General features: G+C 39.8%; 1 long non-coding RNA gene across 2 annotated transcripts in view; it reads right to left on the reverse strand.

Moving 5' to 3' along the window:
* Positions 1-10005: 10005 nt before the first annotated feature.
* Positions 10006-19354, reverse strand: part of LOC118974140 (uncharacterized) — a 146550-nt gene continuing 137201 nt past the window's right edge. For both annotated transcript variants that reach the window (XR_005063747.2, XR_012123559.1), the window contains exon 6: positions 10006-10120. This is a non-coding gene — a long non-coding RNA (uncharacterized lncRNA). The remainder of the gene's footprint in view (positions 10121-19354) is intronic.

The following is a 19354-nucleotide window of genomic DNA, read 5'->3' on the forward strand; positions in this document are numbered from 1 at the left end:
TGACCAATTCTGTACCAGGAACAGAGGAGAAGAGAGAATGAGTGTTTCCTCTCCACCCCTCCCCTGGGCTGGCAATCCTGTGACTGACCGGCTACTCTGTCCACAGTAAACATCCCATACATGTGCAAACAGGTCCTTATATGTATATATAATGGGTGCTACTAAGGCCAGGTGGGATTCCTGGCCAGAAATCTCCATTTTCCCCACACACATGTCTAGAAATCCTTGTAGAAGTACATGCTTTGAATGGAAAAATTGAGATTTGAATTCGTCACACTATTTTAAAGGACTGTTTGTGAGAGTTAGAAGCAACCACCTCATCACATGACAATACATAAAATTAGCTAAACAAGAAAAATAAAAACTTACATACTTCACAAAACAAAATATGAATGATAACTATACGGATACACTTAATTTCATTAGCAGTCAGGAAAACCCAAATAAAAAACACAAAAAAATTAAAATATCTGACAATACTAAATTTTGGAAGAATGTGGAATGTTGTATGCAGCTTTCAAATGGCTCCCAATAAGCCATCTTGGTATTTCGTGGTTGATATTAACACCATTTTGAATTGCTCTCCAAACTGAGTCAAGGCTGGCCTATGTGACTGATATATACAGCAAAGTAATTTGTGTCTTTTGAAACTAGATTATAAAGGACATTAAAGCTTCTGCATGCTTTCTTGGATCATTCATTTTGGCTGCCATGCCATTTTTTTTTGAGAGGGCATCTCTCATATTTATTGATCAAATAGTTGTTAACAACAATAAAATTCTGAATAGGGGACTCAATGCACAATCATTAATCAACCCCAAGCCTAATTCTCAACAGTCTCCAATCTTCTGAAGCATAACGAACAAGTTCTTACATAGTAAATAAGTTCTTACATGGTGAACAGTGCAAGGGCAGTCACATCATAGAAACTTTCGCTTTTGTTCACGCATCATGAACTATAAACAATCAAGTCAGATATGGTTATTCGTTTGATTTTTATACTTGATTTATATGTGAATCCCACATTTCTCCCTTATTTTATTATTATTATTTTTTTAATAAAATGCTGAAGTGGTAGGTAGATGCAAGATAAAGGTAGAAAACATAATTTAGTGCTGTAAGAGGGCAAATGTAGATGATAAGGTCTCTGCCTATAGACTAAGTATTAATCCAAGCTAGACAAGGGCAACAAAACATCCACGGATGCAGAAGATTTCTCTCAAAACAGGGGGGGTGAGGTTCTAAGACTCCCCCCTTTGATCCCCAATTTCTCTCCTGATGGCCCCCCTGCAACTGTGCCTGTCTTAGGTTTTCCTCCCTTGAGGAATCTTACCCGTCTCTGGCTAACCAGTCATCTTCCGGGGCCATACAGGGAAATGTAAAGTTGGTAAGTGAGAGAGAAGCCATATTGTTTGAAAAGGTTAGCTTTCTACTTCTTTGCAAATTTATGCCCTGTGGCTTCTATGCCCAGCATTTGTCTTGAGGTATCTTTACCACCTGGAAGAATTATGATACTCGGTAATTTTCGATATGAGGCACGAATTCTACTAAAGGGTTGTAATTAGGAAGGAAGAAGAAAAGCTATAGAAGTAGCAGACGGAAGAGAACATGGGAAGATTGAATATTTCTTTGACATATCTTCTTGTAGAGTAACATAAGCATGTATGGGTTTTAAACTACTAATTAAACTGCGTACACACATTAACATAATAGGAATACAGCTACATAAAAAAAGCAGACCTACAATTACCAGCCATATCCAGTGAAACCAAGAAAACCAGTTAGGTACCCTAGGCATTTGTGAAAACTTATCAGTGATATGATGGATATTGTCTAACTGAATTTGAATAGTTTGAGAAAAGTCAGACAAATTAAAACAACACATTCCTGGGAATGGTTCACATGCCGTATGTTCTTTTAATGGTAGATAGTCTATAGTCACACGATTTTGGAGCACTGCAACTTGCACTTCTCCTAATTCTTGGTTGAGTTCCAACAGTATAGGTCCAGTCAAATTTGTTGTTTTACTGTATGCACAGGCCAGCTTAGATATCTCCTTTTTCATTCCAATGGCAAGTACAGGAACTGGTGGGATGAATACTGTTACAACTGCAGCAGCGCCAGGATCTTTGTTGAAGTTTTTTGATGATCATCTTCTGGAATGACTCTTCCAGAGGATGTTGATGTTGGAAGTTCTTCTTCATATCATATCTTAATTCGTTTTCTGTATAGCCAAATTAATTAGGCTTTGATCCTCTGTATAAACACAAACAAACCTTTGCCCACACTTTAATATGACCTTTATACCATTGTGAAGAACCTATTGGAGATCACCACACAGGAGCTGCTTTTTTTTTTTTTTAAGAGAAAGGAATATTATCAGAAAAATGTAGCTGATCATCTGACAACCTTTAAAAGATTAAAATTAAGAATATGTAAAGCATGTATTACTAGTTGATTTGCAGTTAGTTTTATCCTATCAGGGAGTAACCCCCTTACTTTCTCTTTTTTTTTTGTTATCATTAATCTACAATTACATGAAGAATATTATGTTTACTAGGCTCTCCCCTATACCAAGTCCCACCCACAAACCCCATTACGGTCATTGTCCATCAGCATAGCAAAATGTTGTAGAATCACTACTTGTCTTCTCTGTGTTGCAGAGCCCTCCCCTTTCTCCCACCCACCACATTATGCATGCTAATCATAATACTTCCTTTCTTCTCCCCCCCACTTATCCCTCCCTTCCTACCCATCCTCCCCACTCCCTTTCCCTTTGGTAACTATTAGTCCATTCTTGGGTTCTGTGATTCTGCTGCTGTTTTGTTCCTTCAGTTTTTCCTTTGTTCTTATATGCTACAGATGAGTGAAATCATTTGGTATTTCTCTTTCTCTGCTTTGCTTATTTCACTGAGCATAATACCCTCTAGCTCCATCCATGTTGTTGCAAATGGTAGGATTTGTTTTCTTCTTATGGCTGAAAAATATTCCATTGTGTATATGTACCACATTTTCTTTATCCATTCATCTACTGATGGACACTTAGGTTGCTTCCAATTCTTGGCTACTGTAAATAGTGCTGCGATAAACATAGGGGTGCATCTGTGTTTTTCAAACTGGAGTGCTGCATTCTTAGGGTGAATTCCTAGAAGTGGAATTCCTGGGTCAAATGGTAAGTCTATTTTGAGCATTTTGAGGAACCTCCATACTGCTTTCCACAATGGTTGAACTAATTTACATTCCCACCAGCAGTGTAGGAGGGTTCCCATTTCTCCACAACCTTGCCAACATTTGTTGTTAATTGTCTTTTGGGTGGTAGTGATCCGTACTGGTGTGAGGTGATGTCTCATTGTGGTTTTAATTTGCATTTCTCTGATAATTAGCAATGTGGAGCATCTTTTCATGTGTCTGTTGGCCATCTGAACTTCTTTTTTGGAGAAGAGTCTGTTCAGTTCCTCTGCCCATTTTTTAATTGGATTATTTGTTTTTTGTTTGTTGAGGTAGGTGAGCTCTTTATATATTTTGGATGTCAAGCCTTTATCAGATCTGTCATTTACAAATATATTCTCCCATACTGTAGGGTACCTTTTTGTTCAATGATGGTGTCTTTTGCTGTACAGAAGCTTTTCAGCTTAATATAGTCCCACTTGTTCATATTTGCTTTTGTTTCCCTTATCCGGGGAGATACGTTCAAGAAGAGGTCACTCATGTTTATGTCTAAGAGATTTTTGCCTATGTTTTTTTCTAAGAGTTTTATGGTTTCATGACTTACATTCAGGTCTTTGATCCATTTCGAATTTACTTTTGTGTATGGGGTTAGACAATGGTCCAGTTTCATTCTCTTACATGTAGCTGTCCAGTTTTGCCAGCACCATCTGTTGAAGAGACTGTCATTTCCCCATTGTATGTCCATGGCTCCTTTATCAAATATTAATTGACCATATATGTTTTGGTTAATGTCTGGAGTCTCTAATCTGGTCCACTGGTCTGTGGCTCTGTTCTTGTGCCAGTACTAAATTGTCTTGATTACTATGGCTTTGTAGTAGAGCTTGAAGTTGGGGAGTGAGATCCCCCCCCCAACTTTATTCTTCTTTCTCAGGATTGCTTTGGCTATTCATGGTCTTTGGTGTTTCCATATGAATTTTTGAACTATTTGTTCCAGTTCGTTGAAGAATGTTGCTGGTAATTTGATAGGGATTGCCTCAAATCTGTATATTTCTTTGGGCAGGATGGCCATTTTGACGATATTGATTCTTCATAGCCAAGAGCATGGGATGAGTTTCCATTTGTTAGTGTCCGCTTTAATTTCTCTTGAGAGTGTCTTGTAGTTTTCATGGTATAGGTCTTTCACTTCTTTGGTTAGGTTTATTCCTAGGTATTTTATTCGTTTTGATGCAATTGTGAATGCAGTTGTTTTCCTGATTTCTCTTTCTATTGGTTCATTGTTAGTGTATAGGAAAGCCACAGATTTCTGTGTGTTAATTTTGTATCCTGCAACTTTGCTGTATTCTGATATCAGTTCTAATAGTTTTGGAGTGGAGTCTTTAGGGCTTTTTATGGACAATATCATGTCATCTGCAAATAGTGACAGTTTAACTTCTTCTTTACCAATCTGGATTCCTTGTATTTCTTTGTTTTGTCTAATTGCCATGGCTAGGACCTCCAGTACTATGTCAAATAACAGTGGGGAGAGTGGGCATCCCTGTCTTGTTCCCAATCTCAGAGGAAAAGCTTTCAGTTTCTCACTGTTCAGTATGATGTAGGCTATGGGTTTATCATATATGGTCTTTATTATGTTGAGGTACTTGCCCTCTATACCCATTTTGCTGAGAGTTTTTATCATGAGTGGATGTTGAATTTTGTCGAATGCTTTTTCAGCATCTATGGAGATGATCATGTGGTTTTTGTCCTTCTTTTTGTTGATGTGGTGGATGATGTTGATGGATTTTCGAATATTGCACCATCCTTGCATCCCTGGGATGAATCCCACTTGCTCATGGTGTATGATCCTTTTGATATATTTTTGAATTTGGTTTGCTAATATTTTATTGAGTATTTTTGCATCTACATTCATCAGGGATATTGGTGTGTAATTTTCTTTTTTGGTGGGGTCTTTGCCTGGTTTTGGTATTAGGGTGATGTTGGCTTCATAGAATGAGTTTGGGAGTATTCCCTCCTCTTCTATTTTTTGGAAAACTTTAAGGAGAATAGGTATTATGTCTTCTCTGTATGTCTGATAAAATTCTGAGGTAAATCCATCTGGCCTGGGAGTTTTGTTCTTGGGTAGTTTTTTGATTACCATTTCAATTTCTTTGCTCGTAATTGGTTTGTTTAACTTTTGTGTTTCTTCCTTGGTCAGTCTTGGAAGGTTGTATTTTTGTAGGAAGTTGTCCATTTCTTCTAGGTTTTCCAGCTTGCTGGCATATAGGTTTTCATAGTAGTCTTTAATAATTCTTTGTATTTCTGTGGAGTCTGTCATTATGTTTCCATTCTCATTTCTGATTCTGTTGATGTGTGTTGATTCTCTTTTTCTCTTAATAAGTTTGGCTAGGGGTTTATTTATTTTGTTTATTTTCTCAAAGAACCAGCTCATGGTTTCATTGATTTTTTCTATTGTTTTATTCTTCTCAATTTTGTTTATTTCTTCGCTGATCTTTATTATGTCCTTCCTTCTGCTGACTTTAGGTCTCATTTGCTCTTCTTTTTCCAGTTTCGATAACTGTAATGTTAGACTCTTCATTTGGGATTGCTCTTCCTTCTTTAAGCATGCCTGGATCACTTTATACTTTCTGCTTAAGACTGCTTTAGCTGCATCCCACAGAAGATGGGGCTTTGTGTTGTTGTTGCCATTTGTTTCCATATATTCCTTGATCTCTATTTTAATTTGTTCATTGATCCATTGATTATTTAGGAGCATGTTGTTTAGCCTCCATGTGTTTGTGAGCCTTTTTGTTTTCTTTGTAGAATTTATTTCTAGTTTTATACCTTTGTGGTCTGAAAAGTTGGTTGGTAGAATTTCAATATTTTGGAATTTGCCGAGGCACTTTTTGTGAGCTACTATGTGGTCTATTCTGGAGAATGTTCCATGTGCACTTGAGAAGAATGTATATCCTGTTGCTTTTGGATGTAGAGTTCTATAGATGTCTATTAGGTCCATCTGTTCTACTGTGTTGTTCAGTGCCTCCGTGTCCTTACTTATTTTCTGCCCAGTGGATCTATCCTTTGGGGTGAGTGGTATGTTGAAGTCTCCTAAAATGAATGCATTGCAGTCTATTTCCCCCTTTATTTCTGTTAGTATTTGTTTCACATATGCTGGTGCTCCTGTGTTGGGTGCATATATATTTAGAATGGTTATATCCTCTTGTTGGACTGAGCCCTTTATCATTATGTAATGTCCTTCTTTATTTCTTGTTACTTTCTTTGTTTTGAAGTCTATTTTGTCTGATATTAGTACTGCAACCCCTGCTTTCTTCTCTCTGTTGTTTGCCTGAAATATATTTTTCCATCCCTTGACTTTTAGTCTGTGCATGTCTTTGGGTTTGAGGTGAGTTTCTTGTAAGCAGCATATAGATGGGTCTTGCTTTTTTATCCATTCTATTACTCTGTGTCTTTTGATGGGTGCATTCAGTCCATTTACATTTAGGGTGACTATTGAAAGATATGTACTTATTGCCATTGCAGGCTTTAGATTCGTGGTTACCAAAGGTTCAAGGTTAGCTTCTTTAGTGTCTTACTGCCTAACTTAGCTCACTTATTGAGCTGTTATGTACACTGGAGATTCTTTCCTTCTCTTCCTTCTTGTTCCTCCTCCTCCATTCTTTATATGTTGGTTGTTTTATTCTGTGCTCTTTCATGTTTCCTTTAACTGCTTTTACTGGGTAGTTGATTTTATTTTTTGCCTTTAGTTAGTATTTGTTCGGTCTGCTTTCTTTGCTGTGATTTTATTTTCTCTGGTGACATCTGTTTAGTCTTAGGAGGGCTCCTGTCTAGAACAGTCCCTGTAAAATACTCTGTAGAGGTGGTTTGTGGGAAGCAAATTCCCTCAACTTTTGCTTGTCTGGGAATTGTTTAATCCCTCCTTCATATTTAAATGATAATCGTGCTGGATACAGTATCCTTGGTTCAAGGCCCTTCTGTTTCATTGCATTAAATATATCATGCCATTCTCTTCTGGCCTGTAAGGTTTCTGTCGAGAAGTCTGATGATAGCCTTATGGGTTTTCCTTTATAGGTGACCTTTTTCTCTCTAGCTGCCTTTAAAAGTCTTTCCTTGTCCTTAATCTTTGCCATTTTAATTATTATGTGTCTTGATGTTGTCCTCCTTGGGTCCTTTCTGTTGGGAGTTCTGTGTATTTCCGTGGTCTGTTCGATTATTTCCTCCCCCAGTTTGGGGAAGTTTTCAGCAATTATTTCTTCAAAGAGACTTTCTATCCCTTTTTCTCTCTCTTCTTCCTCTGGTACCCCTGTAATATGGATATTGTTCCTTTTGGATTGGTCACACAGTTCTCTTAATATTGTTTCATTCCTGGAGATCCTTTTATCTCTTTCTGTGTCAGCTTCTATGCATTCCTGTTCTCTGGTTTCTATTCCATCAATGGCCTCTTGCATCTTATCGATTCTGCTTATAAATCCTTCTAGAGTTTGTTTCACTTCTGTAATCTCCTTCCTGGAGTCTGTAATCTCCCTCTGGACTTCATCCCTTAGCTCTTGTATATTTCTCTGCATCTCCATCAGCATGTTTATGATTTTTATTTTGATTTCTTTTTCAGGAAGACTGGTTAGGTCTGTCTCCTTCTCAGGTGTTGTCTCTGTTATTTTGGTCTGCCTGTAATTTTGCCTTTTCATGGTGATAGAGATAGTTTGCAGAGCTGGCACAAGTGATGCCTGGAAGAACTTCCCTTCTTGTTGGTTTGCGGCCTTTCTCTCCTGGGAGAACAGCACCCTCTAGTAGCATGTGCTGTGCAGCTGCATACAGAAAGGGCTTCTGATTCTTGCTCAGCTGCTATGGAGTTTATCTAGCTGTTGCTGTGGGTGTGATCTGCCTCGGGCTCCTACTCCAATATGGTGGAGCTGCATTGGAGGGGGAATGGCCGGGAGGCTATCTCTGTGAGGGGCCTCTGTGTTCTCTGCTGCCCAGGGGGTTAGAGTGACCAGAGTTCTCCAGATTCCCTGTTGCTGGACTAAGTGTCCCAGGATGCTTCCATCTGGTGGTGGGGTCCCTGTCCCTTTAAGACTTCCAAAAAGCACTCACTTTTCTTTGTCCAGGTGCGCCGGCTGCAGGGACCTGCTTACAGGTCTTACTGTCCTGTTTCCCTAGTTTCTAGCACCCCACGCATGCACTGTGTCTGCGCTCTGGTCCGGATGGCTAGGGCTGGCTATTTAGCAGTCCTGGGCTCCCTCTGCCTCCCCGCTCCGACTCCTCTCCTCCCTCTGGGAGCTGGGGTGTGGGGCGCTTGAGTCCCACCGAGCCGGGGCTTGTATCTTACCCCCTTCACGAGGCGCTGGGTTCTTGCAGGTGTGGATGTGGTCTGGATGTTGTCCTGTGTCTTCTGGTCTCTCTTTTAGGAAGAGTTGTCTTTGTTGTATTTGCAAACATATATGTGGTTTTGGGAGGAGATTTCCACGCCTCTATCTTGGCTCTGCCTCCCCTGAACCATTCTTAAGAAAGCCCTGGGTTCTCAGCCAAGAGCGGCATAGGGCTGTGGGGTGTGGTGAATGGCTGTGAGCATGTGGTTGTTCCAGTACCTCCTTTATACAACTGGGTTGTTTCCATTTCCAGGGAAGAGTTTTCACCTGGTCACACTCAAAAAGAGCATCACACTTAAGCAAAAATATCAGTTAATCCCAACAACAGAAGCTGAGGCTGGGATCATATGCCTATTTTGCAGAAAAGCAAACTATAGCCCAGGTAAGAGAAATAATTTCCCCAACTACAGTCTGCTTTATGGAAGGTCTAGATTTGAACTCAGGGCCTCTGAATCCCAAAATGTGGCTCCCACTTAAGTGAAACTAGAAGTCCCAACTCAGGGCATTTCCTCATCTCTCCTCCTCCTCTCCCACAGTCCCTCCATCCACCCTACCCCGCAGTGAGCCAGGTCCCACTTTCCTACCATGCCATTATTTCAAATGAGTCAGAAGAAAGCCTAGCTACAGCTTTTTTACAGTCCTGACACTGACAAGCCTTCAAAGGACTTGCTGTGGCTGTGAAAAGGCAGCTGTTAAAGGGAAACCAGCACCATACTTTACAAGGTCCTTTTCTCAGACTGGCCACTCTGGAAACCTCAGTGGACTGGGTCCCAGTGCTTTTCAAGCAAAAGCCTGTGCTCTTTTGAGGAGGGCTGTGGGGCTCCACAAGGCCCCTATGTAGGGCCGCCTGCTGGTCTCCACAACTGCCACTCTGAACCCAGACCCAGCCCACCTTTGCCAACAAGGGATATGTCTGGGGGCAGGTGTACTGGGCAGTAAGATCCACCAAAGGGTTTCAATCAAGAAGTGTATGTGACCAGTCTGTGTTTCAGAAAGATTCCTGACTAAAGTATGATGCCGGTTTGGAATGGGGGAGTGAGATGCATATGATGGGGAGACCAGTGTGGAGACTTGTATTAATCAAGGAAAAAGTAACAAAGACTGGGGCACACACGTAGAAAACCGACTCTTACTAAATGAGTGAAAACATCAGTTATTCTGGTACCATCTGTAACTTTTTTACTCAGTAGTAAAAAACTTTTCTCTTTAGCTTTCTTCTTAAATAAAGGAAATTGTTAATCATAATTTTCACATGCTAGTTATTTATTCAAATGCACATTAAATAAGTAAGGGATTGTTTCTACTTTAGATTATGACTAACTAGCTTTTATGGACTAATTTTCCTATTGAGAATAACTAGTAGCTTGGACAAAAATATATCAAAATCAGGACTTAAGAGTTGAGGATCCTAAAGAAAAGAGGAGCATAGAAACATTCTGTGATGATTATCCCCTTTTGAGGGACTTACTGATTCAGAAGCAGCAGGTGTGAGAGTGGGGCCGATCAGAACTTTCCACAGTCTCCCAGGCTGATGAGGCAGAAAGTCAGAGTTGAGGGCTGTGACTGGATTTTCAGTTGGGACTGCTGAATCAGAGCTGGAGGTATAAGAATGAACCAGAAATACATCAGCCCTCTCAAAGACTGGACCCAGCATCAAATCAGTTTAATGTCTGATTGCAAAAAAAGTACATTCCCAGCAGCCTGACTAATATTGGTTTGAACTCTTATCATTCCTTTTCTTGGATGCTGCAACTCTGCTTTTCCAGGGGCAGGGGTTATGCATTTACTATGCGTCAGATTCTTCCTATTTAATGTGAAGGAGGTAACATTATCATCACACTGATCTATTAAGCAAACTGAGTCTGAGAGAGTTAAATGATTTTCCCAAGGTCACAATACTAGTCTATGATAGAAATCAGATTTGACTCGTCTGTGGCTGCAGATCCTGTGTGCATTCACTGTAACAATGACCTTTCATGCTGCACTTTGCTAGCTGGCCTCCCGTTGACCAGCAGTGCAGCTTCACCGACACGGCCGGTAGTACCTTGGTCTTGTGGACATTTCATGTACCCAATTGGCAGGTCCAAGCACTTTCCCTTTGAGGCAGCAATAGCCAAATGTACATCCCTGGGGTGGGGCCCTAAGTCCAAGGGTCCCCCTCATCTACTTTCTTTCCAAGGTTTCTTGGTACCTGTGGTTTTACCTCATCCCTCTTCATCAGTTGTTTTCTCTGACTACTGGGCTGTGGTGCCAGCAATCTTTACCTCCGACCTAATCTTTCCCTTGCTTGTTAGCAGATGTCTATCTTTTCTGAGTTCATTCTGTTAATTTTTCTTATCTTTATATCAGTAAAACTCAGTGCACCTCGTTCCATCATTCAAAGCACTAGGCCAGGGACAGCACACTGTTTTCACCTTAAATGTTCTCTCCAGTCCTTTGGTAGCAGCTGCCCGGAGCACGATGGATGAAAGGATTGTGAGGCACTTTCACACTCAGAGGTAGTGCCTGCCACGCTCAAGGAGAAACGTCCGTTGTGAACACAGGCTGTGCGGGAGAGGCGGCAGTAACCACACACTGCCTGCTGGTCTCTAGCACACCATGCGCTGGACATCAACTACTCTGACTCTCTTTCTAGAAGAACAAGCTGCATTTGGGCTTGAAATTCCGTCCTAGCAGCAGTTCCACCAGGAAGGGTGCCCTGTGGTCATACTGGGGTCCTTTTAAACTCACTTCCGATGATGCTCAAGAGGTTCAACTGCTTGCTAGGAAATACCAGAGCAGACATAAATTTGAGCTCCCAAGAGCAAATTCTCCACCCTTTCTGCTGCCCTCAGATGTCTCTCCACAAGCCTTTCTACAGCTGATTATGGTTTATGAGCCAAGAATTTATATAGTCGATCTGACAAAAGATTTTTTTCCTGAGCTGTGACTATTTTTATGTAAGCCTAGCAAGGTTATAAAAACGGAATCACATTTAGTTACACATTTAATGAATCACCTTCTTTATTGAAAAGAATCAGGTTACATGAAATCAGGATGGTCCCTGAACACCAAGAACATATCTTTTGCATTTAAAAAAATGTATGAAATAGGAGAACTGACTTACATTACTCACTTGACAGTGGTTGCATTCACCGCACCAGCAACCATTCACGTTGCCTGTTTCTAGCTAGCCTCACATGGACAGGTTTCCCTTCTTTTTGCCTTCAAGATGTTTCTATGCACGTCGCCCTCTCTGCCTGCAAGCCCTTCTCTCACGAATTCCCATGATGTGTTCATTTTTACTGTCTCTGCAACATCAATTACGTTTTTTTTCTCTTGGTGAGTCTTTCCAATCAAATTAACAATCTCTAGTCCCAGGACTTCCAAAAAAAGTAGCCTCCTCATGTCTATGAACCAACTTCTACCTTTGAACTAGGAAAATGTAGCTATTCACTTACTTATACTACATGGTATTATACATGTTAATCCATGGGAAAGTAGATTTGTGAACGGTGGGGGCTTACAAGCAAGCTGAAAATGATGAAACCTTGAAAAGCTGGAACTGGAAGCAAGCACAGATGTTCTATAATCTACCTTCTCACTTTAAATGAAAGCACAGAGACCGGGAGTCAGGTAGGTTAATCATCACCCAGTGTTATGGGCTGAGTTGTGTTCCCCCCCACCCCCAACAATTCGTGTGTGGATGTCCTAACCCTTGGTGTCCCAGAATGTGATTGTATTTGGAGATGAAGTCTTTAGAGAGGTAATTAAATTAAAATGAGGTCTTTAGGGTGCACCTTAATCCAATCTGACTGGTATCCTTACGGGAAGAAGAGATTTGGACACAGACATGCTTACACAGAGAGGTAAGACCCTGTGAGGACACAGCGAGCAGATGGCCGCCAGCAAGTCAAGAAGGGGCCTCAGAAACCAACCCCCCGACACCTTGCTTTTGAACTCCAGAAGGTGAGAACATTAATTTCTGCTGTTGAAGTCACCTAGTCTGTGGTATTTTGTTATGGCAATGCAAGCAAACTGATAGGCCCAGCTGGTAAGTGACAGGAATGGGATTCAAACCCAGGTGCCAGAATCAAAGTCTAGGTGCTTTTCTGTGTTATTCTATGTGTAATGAGCCCTAGTGTGATTCATGACAAGATATACAACACAAATCTGCCTTTCCTTTTAGATTTATGGATTGAATATTGCATTTTCAGGATTAGGTTGAACCACGAGTAACATTAAACAGAGAGGGAGAGGAAGGGAGAGAGGGAGACAATTTGGAAAGGGAAAATCAAAATTGTCATTACTTAAAAATGAAATTCTCAGTTTTTGAATATACAAGGAAATCTACAGGTAAATTTTCAGAACTAATACAAAATTGAGCAAATGTGTCTGGATAGAAGATGAATATTAAAAAAATTCTCATTCTGATCCACTGGAAACAATCAGATATAAAATATAAAGAAATAAAAAGACAAGTTATCTAGAAATAAATTGATCTTGCTGAATTCTATTTACTAACACTTTGTTGAGGATTTTTATATATTTGTGAGGGATATTGGTCTGTGGGTTTTCTTTTTTGGTATCATTGCTACCTGGTTTTGGTATCACAGTAATATTAGCTTCATAAAATGAATTGGTATTCCTTCTTCTTCTGTGTTCTGGAAAAGAGTGTGCAGAACTCTTATTAATTCTCTTTAAACCTTCAGTAGAATCCTCCACTAAAATCAACAGGATTAAGACATTTTAGGTTGAGAGTTTTTAAATTCCAAATTTGAATCATTCAAGTTACAAAGCCATTCAAATTATGTATTTCATATTGAGTGAGTTGTGGTAGTTTGTGCATTTGGAGGAATTGGTCCTTTTCATCTAAGTTGTCAAATGTGCACACATAGAATTGTTCTTGGTATTCCCTTATCATTCTCTGGATGTGTGCAGGGCCTATAGTGATTAGGTGTTTCATTTCTTACAGTGGTAATTTGTGCCTTCTCTTTTTTATTTTGTCAATTTTGCTAAAGTTCATCAATCTTATTGATCTTTTCAAGGAACCAACTATTTGTTTCACTATTTTCACTATTGTTTTACTATCATTATTGTCATTCATTTCTGCCCTAACCTTTATTATTTCCTTCCTTCTGCTTGCTCTGGGTTTATTTTGCTCTTTTTTTCCCTTGGTTCTTGAGGTGTGGACTTAAAAAATTGACTTAAGACATTCCCTCTTTTCTAATGTGTTTAGTGCTATAAATTTACCTCTCGGTACTGCTTTAGCTGTGTTCCATGCATTTTAATATGTCATAGTTTCATTTTCACACAGTTTAAGGTATGTCTTTGATGCTCCTTGAAACTTCCTCTTTGTCTTGCGGATTATTGACAAGTGTGTTGTTTAGTTTTCAAGTGCTTGGAGATGTTCCTCTTAACTTCCTATTGATTTCTTATTTGAGTCTTATTTAGAAAACACATTCTGTGTGACTTCTTTTGCTTTTGTTGAGGTTTTTTTATGCCCCAGGACATGGTCAATGTTGCTCAGTGTTTCATGTGTGCTTGAAGAAAAAATGTATTCTGCTGTTGTCAGTCCAATGTTCTATATAGGTCAGTTAGATCCTGTTGGTTGATTGTATTGTTCAGTTCCATAATCTTGCTGATTTACTATTAATTGTATCAACTGCTGAGAATGGGGAGTTGTAGTCCCCCAACTTGTGGATTTCTCCTTTTGTTTCAGCAGTTTTTGCTTCATATTGAAGCTCAGTTGCTTGGTATTTACATATTTGGAATTATGTTCTACCTAGTAGATTGATGATTTTAACATTATGAAATGTCCCTATTTACCTCTAGTAATGGTCTTGTTCTGACATATACTCTATATGATATTAACATGGCAACTCATGTCCTTTTTAAAATTAATGTGTATGTAATTATGGTGTAAATTTTTCTACCCTTTTATTCTCAGACTACTTCTGTCACTGTTTGATGTGATTTTCTTTTAGAAACCACACAGCTAGATCATGATTTTTACTCTCTGCCAATCTATGCATTTTAGTTTGTGTATTTAGACCATTTATGTTCAAGATAGTTATGAGTATGTGAGGGCTTAAGTATGCATTTTTTTATTTATTTTCTGTTTTGTTTCCTGTTTCTGTTTGTTTCCTTTCTGTTAGTTTCTGTTTGTTCGGTTCCCTTGTTTCTCCTTCCTTTTGATACTGTGGGTCATTCAAACTTTTTGAGGATTCCATCTTGATCTAGCCATATGATTTTGAAAATATGATTTGGTTAAGTTTTCTGATCTAGGTATTATAATTCATGTACAGAACTTATCAAAGCCTGTGGTATCATTTTACCACTTTGAGTGAAATGTAGAAAACTCACTTCTGTCTGTAAATACTCTTTATACATTAAGGATATTAGTTGCTAAGTACATGGGATTTATTTTTCTACTTTGTTAGTCTGAACTTGAGGTTTTATATATGGAAAAATTTTGAAGTTTTTTTTTTGCTATCACTTCTCTTCATTTTGATTTTTCTGGTTTTTTAATGATCAAGAGCCCCTTGGTAACTTTCTGTCTTTTAAATATTTTCCTAATTTTAGAATTTTCTTGACAGTATTTATATATAACATACACATACATTATTATCATCTTTGGGAATTTGAGAAGGATGATATTAATTTTATAACTTAACATAGAAATATTAAAATCTTAACAGTAGTTGGAAGCATGTACTCTCCTCTTCTGGTTGGCTGGCTGGTTGGCTGGATAGACAGACAGATGATAGAAAGATATAGATGATATATATATATAGATAGATAGATATTGATATAGATATTATGTCTTAGTAATATTTTTGTAGTTTTCCATATAGAGATCTTACAAATTTCTCATTAAGATAATTTTTAGACATTTTACATCTTATGCTGTTCTTATACATATCATCTTTTTATCCATTATATCCTTTCACTGGCTGTCAGGAAAAGAGCTGTTGATTTTGATTAGTTACCTTGATTCTAAATTATTTTTCACTTTGCATATTTCAGGAGATATTCTTGAGGTTTCCAGTTTTATAATTAGGTGCTTTTTTAATAGCATGGAAATAGTTTGAATATAACTAGTTTATAAATTTGATCCTTTCAAAGAGAAGCAGCATCGTAAATATGAAAGAAATAACATAGATTTTTAAATTCATGCAGACCCTGATTCAAATTGCTTTTCTGCCATGGCTGTTTTATGGCACTGAACTTCTCAGTGTCCTTAACTGTTAAAAACAGTTTACATCATAGGGGGGTTGTGATAATCAAAAAAGTCATGAATGTAAAGTACATAGTATTGATAAAGAGCGAATATGCAATACATACCTATTATTTTTCTATTATTAAACACTTAGCTTCATACATTTTGACTGTGCTCTATTACAATCTTGGAACTGGAAGGTAGAAAAATTATATCTCTGGCTCTTTCACCAGACTGTAGGTTGCTAGAAGGCAGGATTATGTCAAGAATAGTAAATAGCATCATCTGACATAGCAGCTCTAACAGACTGTAATTTTCTGCTTAGGGATCTAGGTTGAGAAGACGAGTGCTATATGATTGGTCCTGTCTGCCACTAGTGCGCATTGGGAAGATGATGGGACATGTGCCATACACATCTCGGCTCTATGGTTTGCCTGATTCACCTCTAGCAAATGATAGGCACAGAAACATATCTTAATCATACTAAATGAATAAAAGAATGAATCTCTTACATTTTGGCATGAAAATAATGCAAATAAACACATACATGGGCAGTGTTACACACAATGAAAGGCTTACCTTCAGATTCAACAAAGACTATTTTCACGTGTGGACTTCATGAGAAACATTATCTTGGAAAGAATGTGAATTCTGTCTGCACTTAAACAAATTTGGGTTCACATTTCACCTTCACTGCTTTCTGGCTGTGTGCCCTCGCATAATAATTCTCTGGACTTTAATTTCTCAGTATTAAAAGAGATAACAATACTCAAATACTCTTCATTTTCCTTTGTCTAAGAATGTCTTGATTTCTCCTCCATTCCTGGGTAATATTTTCTTTGGATATAGGATTCTGGATTGAGAGTTCCTTTCTCTCTGCCCTTGGAAAATATACCCTTTCTTTCTGGTCACTATGGTTTCTGATCATAAATCTGCTTTCATGCTAATGTTTTTCCAAAGGTTAGGTGCTATTTTTCTCTTGTTGCTTGGAAGATTTTCTCTTTGTCTTCAGTTGTCACAAGTGTGATGGTGGTGCACATCAGGATGCATTTCTTTGGTATTATCCTGTTTGGGGTTCACTCACTCATCTTCTTGGATCTATAGGTGTTTGATAAGATTTTTAAGTTTTCCATCTCTTTAATCCCTTTCCCTTTTCAAAAATCTCTTACATTTTTTAACTTCTTGAATGTCCTGTTAGGACAAGACGAAAGTAAACCCAAAAGGTTTATTCCAGTCCCTTCCTCTTTCTTCCACTTTCCTTTTGGTTAGTTCCTGAGACTGATGGGCTACTGTTTGAGAAGCCACAATGGCTATATTTAGTCTGAAGTTGTATTTATGTTTGCCACCCACACATAGACACAGAGACATGCACGAATCTGTTCTAGTAGTGTGGAGACTCTAGAAAGCTCTCAGCCTATCCAGAAATTCTTTGGTGAGCTGACACGCATGATGTGTAGGATCCTTCACAACCTGTGGTTGCAGTGCTGCTGCAGAGACCCTTTTCCTTATAGAAATCTGGTACTTCTGGCTGCTACACTCCAGTGCAGTTGAATTGTTGAATTCCAAGTTCCAAGGCTGCAACAAGGACTGGGAATCAAGGAAGGGAAGGATCTTCTACTAGGATTGTTATACTTTCATTCCACTTTACTTGCCAATGAAAGCAGAAATCATCTCCACTTCTACAGTTATAGAATATTAGAGGGACCTCTATATCTAACCCAACCACCTCATTTCACAGAGGATAACGAGTCTCAGATGAGGAGAAATGGCATATTTCAGGTCACCAGATATGACAGTGGGAGGGGGACAGCACCCTGGGTTCCCAACTCCATCTCTGCTAATTCTTCCCTCGTACCGCGCCACACACCCAGCAGCCGCACTCTGGATGAGTTCTGATCACTGCAGTATGATGCAGATCTGACAAAGCTAAGTCGTCCTGGGGCGGGGTTTGGCAGATCTGGTCAATGCTAGCTAAGACTAGCCAGTATAGAACTGGTGACTACTTCCTTTCCATGGGACATACCACAGCCACCCTAGTCAACAGGTGGGAATCAGCACATCCCGCAGGCAATACACAGTGAAGATGACTTAGGCAAGTGCTGTCCACTGAGTCACACTCCTACAGCGTGTGGTGATAACTAACCTACACATGGACTAATTGTACCAAGAGGTAGAATCTGTCCAGCGCTGGGGTTCAAAAGACCTGGATCCTCATCCCAACTCTGCTGCTTACGTGTTTTGAGGCCTCAGGGGGTACACGTCCCCTTTCTGGTTCTCAGGGTCTCCACTTGAGGTAGGCAGAATGATGCACCCTCCCCCGAAGACATCCATATCCTGATTACCAGAATCTGTGAACAGTTCTCTTCCACAACAAAAGGGATTTTGGAAGATGCAAATAAGAGATGGGGAGATTATATAGCTGTACCCAATATGGATACTATGGGCCTTCAAAACCAGAGAACTTTCCTGACTGTGGTCAGAGATGTCACTGTGGAACACTAGTCAAAGAGACAGTGTCACTGGCCTTGAAGGAGGAGGAAGGGGCCCGGCCAAGGCATGTGAGTGGCTTTAGGAGCTGGAAAGGACAGTAAGTAACTCTGCCCTGGAGCCTCTGGAAAGGCGGGCAGCCCTGCTGACATCGTCATCTTGGCCCACTGGCACTCATCCTGGACACTCGACTTGAATACATTTGTGTTATTTTAAACCACTACGTTTGTGGTAATTTGTTATAGCAGCAATAGAAAACTTTGTTACCATCTTCAAGTCAGAAAGTGATAACAAGGACGCTATTTGAAAAGTGAGTTACAGAAGGAACCTGTTCTCCGGCCCACTCACACTCTTACAGCTGATGCTTCTCTCTGTCTCGCCTGGATCATCACAGCCCCTCCCCATGCTCCCCTGCCTCGCCTCCAGCCTCACTCTGTATTGCCTGTACCAGTACCAGACAGATCGGGCTTAAACCAGTTTCCGACCTCATGACAATCTTCTTAAAATCTTTCACTAATTTATCATCTCCTAGACTGCTGGTTTTTATGTTGCACCAGGCATGCACTGAAGAATAAGTAAATACAAAGATACCCCTCCTGGTAACATGTTTATACTCGTACGTACAGGAAAACTTCACTGTGTAATTTCCAAAGGCCTGTGGATCCTTTGATCCTCATCCATGGACTCAAGTATAAGACACTTGGGTCACAAAGATGAAAAGTGCAAATGAATGCCTTTATCTGAAATGATAAGGACTGTACCTGCCTCTTCTTCATATACTTCTTAACCCCCATCAAGCCCTCTGCCACACCGAACCCCTTTCACTTGCCCAGATGTCCCAGGCTGATTCAGGCTCCATTGTTCATCTGCTGGAATAATTCACCCCCTCCTTTCTTCCCCTGGTAGGCAAACAGCTCTTCATTTTTGCAGACTCATCTTAAAACTCTGTTTTCTTGAGCAACTTCTTACTCTCCACCCACCCCACAGGCGCAAGAGGCACACCTTCCTTGAAGCCCTTCACAGCTTTCTGCCCACACTCTGTCAGCCAGTCCGGCCCTTCGGTGTGCTCGGCTGTTCAAGCATTTCACCCCTTCTCTCTAGGTGGTGCACACTGAGTTGGGGAGTGACCACACCTCAGCCC

This window comes from Manis javanica, chromosome 2 (genome assembly GCF_040802235.1).
Source record: "Manis javanica isolate MJ-LG chromosome 2, MJ_LKY, whole genome shotgun sequence".
Classification (NCBI taxonomy): domain Eukaryota; kingdom Metazoa; phylum Chordata; class Mammalia; order Pholidota; family Manidae; genus Manis; species Manis javanica.